At 36.2% G+C, this 13,558-nt stretch overlaps 1 long non-coding RNA gene across 1 annotated transcript; it reads left to right on the top strand.

Moving 5' to 3' along the window:
- Positions 1-1,426: 1,426 nt before the first annotated feature.
- Positions 1,427-4,341, top strand: LOC113293568. The gene is made up of 6 exons (XR_003332369.1): positions 1,427-1,717; positions 1,879-1,972; positions 2,923-3,078; positions 3,634-3,688; positions 3,783-3,871; positions 4,064-4,341. It is a non-coding gene; the product is annotated as an uncharacterized LOC113293568 (long non-coding RNA).
- The last annotated feature ends 9,217 nt before the right edge of the window (positions 4,342-13,558 follow it).

Below are 13,558 nucleotides of genomic sequence, written 5' to 3'. Positions count from 1 at the left end.
TAACATCTTAATGATTTGTGTGAGACAGTCATTTGATGTAGGCTCGGAATGTTTCGTAATTATCATTCGATTGCTAGAAAATTGCTTTGAAGATAATGGTTTGTGTGAGACAGCTATTGCCGTCTTCTAAGAATGTTTCAATGATTGAATTGAGAGTTTAGAACAAATAACCATGATTGGATAAAGCACAGTATGCGTACTTGTATGCTAACTATTGCAAGTTATTCCAACTCCGAGAACCATAGTATACATACCCGTATGCGTACTGGTTGATTTAGTGAAAGTCCGGGAACTTAGTATGCATACCGGTATGCGTACTGGCGTGAGTTTCAAGTTCCGGGATTTAACTGTGTTTGGAAGGTATGCGTACCCGTGCGCATACTGACGCCGAACCCAAACTTAGTCCTACCACTTAGCTATGCGTACCCGTTTGCATAATTGAGTAGGTCATGTTCTAAAATCGGTTTTTTCATGAACTAATACATTTATATATTAAGGAATGCAATCTTTTGCAAACCGTGACTATGATGTTCATGAACTGATTCGAGTGAATCAAAATCGATTTTGCTTCAACTGTGTCTTGTATACTTCTATGAGAATATAAAAAAATTGAACAACTCTAGAACTAGTTTCACTCGAGTCATTTGAACTAGTTATGGTTAAGATGAATAAGGTTGATATGAAAGTGTTCATATGGCTAACTTCGGTTAACTATTGTTGAGCCAACAAGGTATACACGTTTAGGTACGGTTACCCGTATCTAAATGAAGTCACTTCTCATTTGTGTGTAACAAGCTAAGTTCGATCTAACGGTTGAAAGATATTAGCTTGTGTCTAATCAAGTTTTCATATAACGGTGAATATTGAATGCTTTGTTACCAAGGTAACATTGATTGCAAACACTGATTTGAAGACTATGTAAGGGAGAACTCTACCAACTAGGAAACCTAATACCCGCACCTCCTATGTGATACTAGTTGCGACTAGAGTCGATTCTCCTTTAACTTTAGTTTTTGTCCAAAACCATGTAGGTTAACGACTTGAAGATTCACTACACCAAATTCCCGGATTCGTAACAGGCATTTGTAACGGCTTTGTGGCCGTTGCAAATTTCCCGTTACAAATGGCCGTTACGAAAGATTCTTAACAAATTTAGCCGTTACTAAGTTTTAAAAATTCGTAAAACAGCTCAGGCGTTACGAATTTTTTTATAGGCGTGCGAGTCACACGCTTGGTCACACCTGTGTCAGTAACACCTTGAGTATGTGAGTGTGCCATTCACATGCGCACCGTTGTGTTTCCACCCAAGATCAGTAACACTAGAGGATATTTCCTCCCATGCGTGTGCGATTCACATGCTCGATTTCCGTATACCCTAATGAAACCAGATCGCAATTTTCATTTCTCTTTTTTCTCTCTTCTGCTCTCAGCCTCCCTTCTCTTCCTCTCAGCCGATGAAACCAGATGAGTTTCTGCTCTCCTCTCTTCTCTTCCTCTCAACCTATGAACCAGATCGAGTTTGATGAATCAGTTTCGATTCAGTTTCTCATCATCTATAATAGAATTTTTAGGGCTTCATAAATCGATTTTAGGGTTTCAGTCTGTATAATGATTCATTTTCGATTTTAGTTTGTTCGTCGGAGTTCGAACTTGGAAGAACTGATCTTCACTCTTAGCTAATCGTGAGAAAGCAGCTGTTCTACTTTGTTTAATTTAGGTATCTATTTTTGGTTTTGATTTCGATTTATTTTCAGCTAGATTTAGGTTTTTGTTTTAGGGTTTCAAAGTGATAATTGATTTAGGGTTTCTTCTTCAATCGATTATGAGATTTGGGTTTCTGATTTAGGGCATTTTATTCAGATTTATTTTCTGATGCAGATGGGAATGAAGTTGATAAGTTGACCGAGAAGCTACAAGGGGTTGGGATTGCTTCTGCTAGTGCTGATGGTGTCGTCCTTAACAACTTCTAAAGGTAATTTTGATGTTTTGGGTTATTGGTTTTTTGTTTGGTTTTAAAAAGGAATTCTTATCAATTGGCGAGTTTTTGTGTCAAACTGGAATTGTGGGTTTGATTCGGTAACTTCTTGTAAGCTTTTCTTTTCTTTGAAGTTGTTTTAAGTGCAGCTACAAAACTGAAATTTTGGGGTTTATAGCCGTGAACAGGGGCGGAGATTATAGCCGTGAAAATCAGTCTAGGTCTGATATTGCTTCCATTTTATATAGTCATCGTCCGGCTAGGATTATTGGTGTTCTATCAACAAATACAGAATTAAAGAATTAGCATTTTGTATGCTTTGAGTTTGTTGTAATAAGGGTGTTACCAGGTGGAATCAAGATTTCCCATGTGTCTACTTTATAACTATTCATATGCATGGCTAGAAATGATAAAATCTTGTTTCTATAAATACAATCATGGTTTGGTGAGAATGTCAGTACTAGTAGATAATTTTGGTTGTACATTGTGTAGGAGTATTCAATATTGAATGAATGAATTCTAATGCGTCGAATCTCAGGGACTAGAATTTGTTCTTAAGATTTGTTTGAGAAAGTGACTTCCTTGACTAATAAAATTTAGGTTCGTTTACGGGACACTGAAATTATGAATAGAGTACATTTTAAATTTTCCAACACTTAGTAAAGATACAAAAAAATATTTCTTCCTTACAATTCTGACCGGAGATTGAACTTAATTAGAAGACATGTTCTGTGTAGTAACGATGGTGGGTGGTTTAATGCAGTTAAAATTGGTGATTTAGAATGTGTTGAGAGTCTTTTGAGAAACCCAAGTTTGTTATATCAACTTACTGTTTATGATAAACTTTCTTCTCTTTATATTGCTGCTGCTATTGGTAAGATCCGCGTAAAAGACACTAACTATTATTATACTTACTCTGAGCATAATATGTTTCTCGGTCTAAGCAGGTGAATGATACTGTGGGAACATTAGCCCTTGGACATTTTCATGACGGAGACACTCTAGCAGCAGTGACAATTGGAACTGGTACTAATGCTTGGTATGTGGAGCGAACAGATCCAATAATCAAGACTCAGGGCCTTCTTACAAATTCAGGAGGCATGGTATCTTTTTTGTGATCTCTGAGTTATAACTCACTGCCTACTTTCTTGGAGAATATGTGTTAGTTTACATAGTTCTTACATGTTGAGGTTTGGTTCTTTAGGTAGTGAATGATAATGTGGGAAAATTAGCCCTTGGACATTGTGTGGAAAACATATAGCCCTTTAATCATAGGTCTAGAAAGTAACTTATAATATCTAAGCAGATATTAGAAAAGCTGAAAAAGGCTTCTGTTTTGGTTTAAATAGGCATTAACCTTTCCTACGAGCCTGTGAAGGGTTCATTTTAGTACATGTTTACATGTACAGATATTGCATTTGAATCTATCATGTATGATTTGGCGGAAAGTATTACTTTCTTTACTTTTGATCGAGTCTTTTGTCCCCTTTGTGGTCTTAGAAGAACTAGTCGACACTTAGGTATTCCGAATTTGACCTGTTGTTCATGGTAGACACAAATTTTCTTATGTGGTATAATTCTTATGGGACCAAAAATAATATGCATTTGCCATATGTTGCACTCATATGACCTGATAGTATGACTTTGGTTTGCTGCAGGACCAAAGATAGTGCCAACATATGAAGCTTCATCTTACCTAATTGCAGTTAACTAGTTAAGTATCTTTGCGTTTCCTAATTTCATATTCTATACTGCCAGAATATATATGAATGAGAAGTATCTTAACAGTTGCACTCTGCAACTGCAGGTAATTTATCAGGAATGTGGTGAATCTGATGACATGGGGGCCGAAATATTAATTGCCTGCAAAATGTGTAAACCACCTGCCAAACACCGGTATGTTGAGCCAAGAACCATTCATTTCATGGTTTCCGCTGTCTTTTCGTACTAACGCCGCACTTGAATTTTGTTGCTGGGAATATCGTGTTGCAATTGTCTATCTTTGACTTACTTGAGGCTACCTACAGCAGTTAGAGTATATGAGTGCTATTTACTTGTCATAATAATGCTGCCTGTTGTATTTTGCAGGATTGCCTACATCGAGTTTTCTGATGCCCAAGCTTTCAACAAAGCAAGCCTGCAAAGGATATACTGAACTAGCAGTTGTTATTTGGATGTTGCTCTATTTCATCAGAAAGGGTGGAGAACAAAGGAGCTTCAAGATTTGTAAGTTCCATGTATTCAAGTTTGTATTTGTTCCCTTAGAAATTTGGAACCTTCCATGTATTCCTTGAGAAATTTGATACTTGACAAAAAAAAAAAAAAGTTTGGTACTTAGAGAAATTTCAGTTCTTTTGTTGTATGAACCTGACATGAATAGGATGAATGTGATTATGAATTGAATGAATGTTATTTTGCTTAGATTGAAGAAATTGTTGTTATGAATGTAGTGAAAGGCGTATGCAGGCTATTGAATTTAGAATTCCGGCTTATTTCCGGCGGAAAAATTACTGCCAGTCAGCCTTGACCTGGTCAAGGTTGACTGGCAGTAATTTATTCCCTGTTACAAAAAAGTTTGTAACGGTTTGAAACTGTTACAATCTGCCACGTAGTAACGACTTTAAGCAGTAGCAAAATGCCACGTAGTAACGGCTCCCCAACGTTACGACAGTGCTGTTACAAATTAAATTCGTAACGGCCTGTAGCTGTTACCACGTGGCAAATTCTTAAAGGCTTGCACCTGTTACGAGGGACGTTACAACAAAAATTCGTAACGGCCACAAAGCCGTTACGAAAATTTGTAATACCCTCTTTTGCAACTGTTAAAAGCCGTTACAACCCGTATTAGTAACGGCTCTTGGTTACGGATCCCAGAATTTGGTGTGTGATTTCATTGAGATTGTGAAGCCAGACCCAACTATTTCTATGTAGTTGCGTGTTCTGATCTTGCTGTTTTTTATCGTGATTGAGTACTATCTTATCTAAGATTTGCTCGAGATTTAATCTCCGATAGGCAAGATAAAAAGTAGTCACAAACATCTTCGTCTCAACGTTTGTGATCCCACAATATCTTGTTTCGTTACCATACGACTAAGATTATTGTGAGGTGATTGATATTACTAGGATTTTCTTCGAGAATATAAATCTGGTGTATCAATTGGTTCATGTTCACCTTGATTTATCAAAAGACGGAACAAACTTTCTAGGTATTTCTGTGGGAGAAAGATTTATCTATTTAATAGACTTTTTGTGTGAGACAGATTGGTTTATCAAGTATTCGATTTTGGGTCGTAGCAACTCTTAGTTGTGGGACAGATCACCCAAGGGAATCAAGTGCGTAGAGTCCTACTGGTATTCAGAGGCGTAAGGAACGCGACTGTACCTTGATCAATGTGAGATGGTTAGGGCTCAACTACATTCCAGTACGAAGTTAATTTGGATCAGGATAGTATCTGTAGCGGCTTAATACAATGTGGTGTTCAAATATGGACTAGGTCCCGGGGTTTTTCTGCATTTACGGTTTCCTCGTTAACAAAATTTCTGGTGTCTGTGTTATTTCTTTTCCGCATTATATTTGTTTATATAATTGAAATATCATAGGTTGTGCGTAAGTTCAATCAGTTTGTGAATCCGACCTTTGGGTTGTTGATTAAATTGATTGACACTTGGATATTGGTTTTTGATACCGTCCAAGTTATTTCTTATACTCAACCGGGCACGCAAATTCCTATTTGTTTGATTGCAGATTGAATTGAGATATAACTCTTGATATACTTTTCTTAAGATTGAGTCTGACGGTCTAGTTGGTTCTCTTGAAACTATATTGGAGTTAGTCCATACAGATTGTTAAACAAAATATCGGGTGAGGGTGTTAGACCCCCGCTTTTTCACTAGCCAACTAACGGAACCAACTCCTCGACGCTTCTATCACCACGCGCATGTCTTGATTTATCTCTGAAACTGAAAATGGGAATTGAGTGACCACATCATCCCGAAGGGTGCCCAGTAGAAATAACAACTAACTTTCAAGTAATCACTAGCATGATTTAAAGACAATGCAGGTTTTGTTGAAAACCGAGGAAACACGGAAAACAGATAAAGCATATTAAGATTGGTTTATCTGTGGGAGATAGATTTATCTATTCAATAGACTTTTTTGTGTGAGACAGATTGGTTTATCAAGTCTTCCATTTTGGGTCATAGAAACTCTTGGTTGTGGGCGAGATCAGCTAAGGGAATCAAGTGCGCAGAGTCCTGCTGGGATTCAGAGGCGTAAGGAACGTGAATGTTCCTTTATCAGTGTGAGATTGGTTAGGGCTCAACTACATTCCAGTCCGAAGTCAACTTGGAGTAGGCTAGTGTCTGTAGCGGCTTAATACAGTGGGGTGTTTAAATCTGGACTAGGTCCCAGGGTTTTTCTGCATTTATGGTTTCCTCGTTAAAAAAAAATCTGGTGTCTGTGTTATTTGTTTTCCGCATTATATTTGTTTATATAATTGAAATATCACAGGTTGTGCGTAAGTTCAATCAGTTTGTGAATCCGATCTTTGGGTTGTTGATTAAATTGATTGACACTTGGATATTGGTTTTTGATACCGTCCAAGTTATTTCTTATATTCAATCGGTCTTGCAAAATTCCTATTTGTTTGATTGCAGATTGAATTGAGAAATTGAGATATAACTCTTGATATACTTTTCTTAAGATTGAGTCTGACTGTCTAGTTGATTCTCTTGAAAGTATATTGGAGTTAGTCCATACAAATTGCTAAACGAAATATTGGGTGAGGTTGTTAGACCCCCGCTTTTTCAATTGGTATCAAAGCAGGAAAACACGTTTAAGACCTTATAAGTTTGTGTTTGTAGCGATCTGACTTTATGGACAGAACTGTTATCTCAATAAACATACCACCAGTCTTCGATGGCTCAAGTTACCTTTGGTGGAAAATTGTTACGCATGCCTTTCTTCAAGCGTGTGATTTTCAATCATGGGTTTATGTTGTTAATGGTTATGATCCTCCAATGGTTACAGTAGACGGTGTTTCTATTGCAGAGGATATTGGTAGATATGAACCTAACAAGATTCTTGCTGCAAAGAAAAATTCTGATGGTTTAAAGGTTATCATTCATGCCATTACCCCAGATCTTCATCATCATGTGACTACGTGCACTCGGTCAAAAGATGCGTGGGATATCTTAGAAACTATATTCGAAGGGAATACCTATGAAAAGGAAGCTAGGCTTCAAAACCTAAATTCTGATTGGTAAAACCTTTGTATGGATGATGAAGATTCATTTAATGAGTTTAATCACAAAGTTTCTGAAATTGTTAATGAATCTTTTGCATTGGGTAAGACTATTCCTGAAAAGGACATTGTGATGAAAATTCACAGATCGTTGCCATCCAAATACGACTCTAAGAAACATCTCATCGTTGAAGGAAATAACCTTAATACTTTATCTAGAAATAATCTGGTTGGGAAGTTAAAGATCTTGGTTCCTGAGCATACATCCAAATATGAAAAAGGATATTGCTTTCAAATCACAAAAGAACACAAAATTACTTGACAAAAGTAAATGTGTTGGCAACTCCATGGATGATCCTAGTGAGACTGATTCATCAGATGAAGATCTTGATAACTCAGTTTTTCTGATCACAAGACAGTTTAAAGATCTTCTTTTGAAGAGAAGTAAACGGTTAGTCAGAGATAAGCCTAGATCATCAGTTAAACCTCATGAACGCGTTCCTCCTAAAAACAGGGATACAATCGATACTGATGATGAGGATATGCCTCAGTGCTTCAAGTGTAAAGTTTTTGGTCATTTTGTCAATGAGTGTCCAAATCGTAGAAAATACACTGGGAATAAAGGTCTTGCTGCAACTCTTGATGATATGTCTGATCACTAGGATTCTAATGAAGATGAAAACCAAGTGTTGTGCTCCTTGATGAAAATATTGATTTTGATAATTGTAGCAATACTCACATCAATCTTGATATGTTTCCTGGAGAAACTTCTTCAATTATTTTGGAGGATAAAATAGATTTTTCTCTATCTAGTGGAAATCCTTTTTCTAATGTTTCAGGTATCACAATTTTTCTAGCAGCTTGCTCCGCTATGGTGTTTGAACCATCCTCCACTTTGACATGTTTTTATTGTACTATTAAGGGTCACAGACTCTTTAGATGTTTCAAGTACAAGCATAAAGTAAGATGTTTCAACAAACTTCAACAAAGATCAAATCGATTAGCAAATAAGCTTAAACTTGTTCAGAAGCCGTCTGAGGTATGTAAACTCAACTCTTCTCCAAAGAAGTTAATTTCTATATAAAAAATTAGACAACTTCAGAAAAGAATTCGGTCTAAACATTCTGTGAAAGAGGATTTGGGAACTCTTTCCAAGAGTTTCATGGTGGACAGATTATTTTTCACCCCAACACAGCCTAATTGTGTTGGCTGTGCATATTGTCTCAAGTGCCTGATCCCAAAGAGACAAGAGATAACCACTTACAGGTCTTAAGAAAAAGAAAAAAAAATTTGTTTCTTTTTGTTTTTGTTTCAGTTGGTCATTTCATATCCTAGATTGGTATATATTGAAAAGAGGTTTCCATGTTTGTTCATTAAAAGAGGGGTAAAGTCGACAATTCTGCCTTCCTTAGGGTTATGAGTTGTGCGTACATGAATATGCTTACTTTGTATAAAGGTTCCGTAACTATACTTTCCTTTTTTCCTTCCTTGAAAAAATATTTTTTATCACAAGTTTGCTTGTAGAGCTTGCTTTGTGAATTTCTCTCACAAACCCATATTTGTATGGAGACTCGAAGCATTATGATTTCTGATGAAAAAGAGGTTAATATGATTGTCAAGCCATTAATCATGAAGAAAAAATATAAATCTCCGGTACCCTCTTCCTTGAAAAGAAAAGGGAGGAATGTGAGAAAACTAAGGGTTGTACCTTCAAATCCTTAGAAGTTTTTTGGTGTTCTTAAAGAGTTGAAGGAAACAAGAAAGGAGATACAACAAATAAAGTTTTTTTTTTTTTAGGATTCTTGAAATTCAGAAGGCCCTGGTTTGGCATCAGTCAAGAAGGTTTGTTGGAAGTGACTCATATCTTCATGAACCTTATGTTCCAATGGCTATTGACGACAAGGAGTTCGGGGACGATAAATAATTTTTCAAAGGTCTTAATGTCTAGGAAAATTCTTATGAGAATTTATTCTTGTGTTTTAAGAAGGATAACTAGGGTTTGGAATAACAATTATTGTGAGTACACATAACTATTGCCAACGATTTTCATCTTGCAATATTTTTAGATTTATTTATTTAAATTCTAAAGTTTATTTGGAAGATGATTTTGCAGTATTAATCTTTATTGGTTTTATATATTGCAACAACAAAAAAATTGTTATGGGATATGTGTGTTTGCGTCCGTGAAATATGATTGTCCCATATATGTCAAAAGTTAAGCCTATTATATCATTATGCAAATATTGATGGAAGATATGATGAACTTTTGATTACAAAGATTAAGTCTATTATATGTCTTTATGCAAATATTGATGAAAAATAGAATGAATCTTTGAATATTCCGAAATATTGATCTTTCCCTGAACCACTTCTATGTGAAAGTACTGTGCGGCTCTGTAAGTTCTCTTATGTTGGGCATTTCCGATTAAATCAATCATAGGTTCTCTTGTGGTTAATTTAATTGAGTTTTCTGGATACAAATTCATGTCTCATGTAATTTGTTAATGTCCAAAGAAATCCTTCTTTTCTTGCAAAAGTAAAGTTGTTGTTGTTGTTCTTTCGAGAATGACATTTTATGGGGGAGAGTTCTTAATTGAACTTGTGCTTAATTTCCAAATCTTTGTGGGGAGTGCGGATGTGGAATATTGTAGGATTTATCTTGTATCTTTATAAACTCCTTGATGAATACACTAAGTTTCGACTATGTGAAATCATCGAAATAAAGTTGATATGTTTTTTCTTTTAGTCATGAAGTATCTCTATGAGAATTTCATTATGATCCCACTAGTTTTCGTACCTTTGCCAATTTACTGTATATTGACAAAAGGGGGAGAATTAATGTGTAGTTCATACTACAAATACATATATTTTACAGATCATTATGTAAGAGGGAGTGGTTTTCATGTGAGATGAAGTATTGACTAAGGGGGAGTGATACATATCACTATACTATTGTTATCAAAGTTGTGATACAATTGGACTTTGATGTTGTGTAATGATACTATGACACCGTATAACAATGAGAGCTATTGTTTTCTCATTGTTAAAGCTACGGATCTTCAAAAACTATGATGTTGAGTTGAACGTTCAGAATCACTGGAGTACTTGGAAGTGATGAAGATTTCGAGTAATGTTGAAGAACCAAGGAAATCAAGCATTTGGATGAGAGGATACAAATTTTATTTATTTTGTAATCCATATGTACTGATAGTTTTGTCACCAAAATTGACAAATGAGAAGATTGTTAAAGCACTGCTCGATCGAACTTGCAAGCGTTGCTATCTCAATCTTGTTCTCAAGTTTAGTTACCAAAACTATAAGTCTTGATTTCTAGTCTACTTATAGTTAAGTCTCGGATTAGGATATAAAGTGTAGTTGAGCATTAGACTTCATGGCGTTCATTGATTGAAGACGAAGAACTACTAAGGGAGATTTTGGAGACTTGAACTCATTTATCACTCAAAAGTCTATCTGCTCTATCTCCTATTTGATACAAAAGTCGTATAGCTATATAGACTTCAATTATGCACATTTGATATTTCGAGCTCAGTTTAACTCGCTTACATATTTCGAGTCCGGGAACCATAGTATGCATACCCGTATGCGTACTGGTTGGTTTAATGAAAGTCCGGGAACTTAGTATGCATACCGGTATGCCTACTGGTGTGAGTTTCAAGTTCCTGGATTAACTGAGTTTGGAAGGTATGCGTACCCGTTTGCATACTAGAGAACCCAAACTTACTCCGGCCACTTAGGTATGCGTACCTGTTTGCATACTTGAGTAGGTTATGTTCTAAAATCGGTTTTTTCATGAACTAATACAATTATATATTAAGGAATGCAATCTTTTGCAAACCGTGGATATAATGTTCATGAATTGATTCGAGTGAATCAAAATCGATTTTGCTTCAATTGTGTCTTTTATACTTCTATAAGAATATAAACAATTGAACAACTCTAGAACTAGTTTTATTTGAGTCATTTGAACTAGTTATGGTTAAGATGAATAAATATGATATGAAAGTGTTCATATGGCTAATTTCGGTTAACTATTATTGAGCCAACAAGGTGTACACGTTTAGGTACGGTTACCCATATCTAAATGAGTTTCTATGAGTTGCATCCTAGCTCTTCAGAAGGGTGAATTACCGTGGCAGCTGATGTAGAAGTGGAAGATGGCGAAAAGTTTCTATACAAATATACGTTATGTACATAGCTATAGGGAAGTTAATTTTTCAGCAGACGCTTCGGCCAAACAAGCATGTTTGTTGGCTGAAGATGTTTATGAGTTTTATGAGGGAAGGCCAGGCTTTATTCTTTCTGTATAATGGCCTGGAGAGGTTTATTTTCGTTTCAAATAGGTTTTATTGGCATGTATCCTAACGGCTAGGCGCTAATATGACCTCGACCCTGTACAGTTCCGCTTTTTTCTTTTATTTTATTGTTGACCGAGTAAAAAAAACCCATATCTAAATGAAGTTACTTTTCATTTGTGCGTAACAAGCTAAGTTCGATCTAACGGTTGAAAAATATTAGCTTGAATCTAATCAGGTTTTGATATAACGGTGAATATTGAATGCTTTGTTACCAAGTTAACATTGATTGCATACCCTGATTTGAAGACTATATAAGGTAGAACTCTAGCAACTGGGAAACCTGATCCCTACACCTCATATGTGATACTAGTTGCGATTAGAGTCGATTCTCCTTTAACCTTAGGTTTTTTCCAAAACCATGTAGGTTAACGACTTTAAGATTTCATTGAGATTGTGAAGCCAGACCCAACTATTTCTCTGTAGTTGCGTGTAGGGCTGCACATGGGTCGGTTTGGGTCGGTTTTGGCCTCACCCACCACCCAACCCACTGATGGAGGGTAACAGAAGTTTTCACCCGCAACCGACCCAACATCACAATGGGTCGGTTTTCACCCGACCCATTGTGACGGCGGGTTTGGTCGGGTGGGTGGTGGGTTACCCACCATAAAATAAAATGACATTACATAATAAAGTTGATGCAAAGTTGCAAACTCCAAAGTTGATAAAGCTAACAATAAAAAGTAACAGAGTTCAATTGTTCAAAGCTCAAAAGATAAAAGAGTGCATTACTATTGAGTATTGCCTACTATACTAAAGCCTAATATCATATAAAGCGACCAACAGCGAGTCGCTGCAAGTTTGTGGATGTTTTACCTCCGAATGCGCTGAAATCCTGAAATAAAACGAAGTCTGTAAATTAGTTACAGTAACAAAGATGAACTCAGAAAGATCAAGCTACTGACAATGACCCTTGGCGTCATTACCTTGTCTAAGCCAATAGGAATCAATCATCTATGACGATGGAAGAAGCAGCAAGGTCACCGAATAGCTCTGCAAGCGAAATGAACAATTAGAATGAATGAAAGGGTAGATGAATTTCTTGAAACAAGTAAAATAGCTATGCAAGCGAAATGAACATTTTAGTTTATCCATCCACAACAACAGCAAGTACCAACACAAACTGCCCATCAGTACACCGAAAGTCATTGGTTAATAACCTTAAGAGTCTTCTATGCTATTCAGGCTCCTATTGAGCATGGATTTCAGAAATGCATCTTGGAAAGCGATTGCCAGGTGTGAAATCTTTGCCTGGATCTGTAAGGTTCAATTTGGATGTGAAGAAGTGGACTTGGCAGATTCTGAGGGCGTTGATACAACAAAAAATAATTTCTGCACTACGAATGATTCTAATAATGGTATTGAGAAACTGAAGCTTGTTGTGTGTCTCCTGGCATCATATTTCAAGTTTCGCAAATACTGGGTTTTCATCAGGCTTTCCAATGTGCCGCTTGAGCAGTATTGCGGTTACCACATCTTTCAACAAGGGAATCCATAAACAACAGTTGAGCAGCAATTCCAAATAAAAATGTACAAGTACTACACCAATTTCGAAATGGATATATGATATTTAGCTAAGCAAGGGTTTATACATCTACAACAACAACATGTATTATCATGCAGGATCAAAACCTTTACAAATTCAACCACACATAAACCTCCATATCCATGGCAGTTTATACATCATCTGATATTTAGAATAATAAGATTCACATAACAAGGCAGTTTATACATCATTAAGTATGGATTATTAACATAACAGGGCAGTTAATCTATTCACATAACATGCATTATGTTTAGTAAACCATGTACTTTCATGTAATAAACATGCTGCAGTAAAACTCACAGTGTCATGAACAACAATTGAGTTAAGGAAAATTTAGACATACAAGACTCAGCAATATCAATCTCCTCCTCGACTCCAAGGGTAGATGAATCCATGTCTATTGGTGTTCGTAACCAATTTT

This window comes from Papaver somniferum, chromosome 7, assembly GCF_003573695.1.
Source record: "Papaver somniferum cultivar HN1 chromosome 7, ASM357369v1, whole genome shotgun sequence".
Classification (NCBI taxonomy): domain Eukaryota; kingdom Viridiplantae; phylum Streptophyta; class Magnoliopsida; order Ranunculales; family Papaveraceae; genus Papaver; species Papaver somniferum.
This window is presented reverse-complemented; position numbering and strand designations above follow the sequence as displayed.